Genomic DNA, 864 nt, shown 5'->3' with positions numbered 1-864 from the left:
ATAAATTTCTATAAAGAAAATCAACAGTAATTTCAACAGTAGTGATATGCAAAGAAAGATCATGAAATAGGGGAATCATCATAAAATAAGATATTGTATTACAGAAGGCTCTTATAATGCAGGCTAGGTGGTTAACACTGCTGTTAGAAGGATAATAAAAAGTACAGTAGACCCAGTGGTGATATTCAGTGGGTTCGCACAGGTTCGGCTGAACCCGTTGTTAACATTTTCAATGTTTTCTGAACCTTGTTAAACACACGAAACATTTCTCAGTGGTTTTGTTTCTTTTAAAAAATATATTAAAATATACATATTATACTCTGTAACACTACTAAACTAGAGCCTTATACCCCGTTCGCCTTGGTGCGACCTCCCTTGACCATTTCAATCTCGACTGAAGTGAGGGTCAATCACGATCGACTCAAGAGAGTCCTTGAAACTAGAACCAGTCATAAGAGAGATCCCACAATCCCACGTGTGCGAGAAAGTACGAGATGGCTGAGTAACATGTGTCGGGCTATTGACAGCAAAATAAAAAAGATATTGTATTTCGAGAGACGATGACATCTGTCTATTATTATAATAATACCTAATGATAAAATAAATGATTTAGAAAAGTTTTTTCTTGAGAAAATGTCATAAGGAAAGCAGTTAAACCTGGTTTTTCTGTGACTTTTTCTGATTAAAAAAAAGCCAATTTTTATGTTTATAAAATATTTTGAATGAAAAATATTAAAATATGTACAAAATAAGCCATTTTGAACACTTTTTTTTATTATTTATCAAAAAAATATAGTTCTGGCATAAACAATGTTAAATTTTAACTGACTTAATTTTGCGAACGCATCTTTTTTATTTATATGG

Source organism: Centruroides sculpturatus, unplaced genomic scaffold, assembly GCF_000671375.1.
Source record: "Centruroides sculpturatus isolate CEXI.00-Female unplaced genomic scaffold, Cexi_2.0 scaffold2925, whole genome shotgun sequence".
Lineage (NCBI taxonomy): Eukaryota > Metazoa > Arthropoda > Arachnida > Scorpiones > Buthidae > Centruroides > Centruroides sculpturatus.
This window is presented reverse-complemented; position numbering follows the sequence as displayed.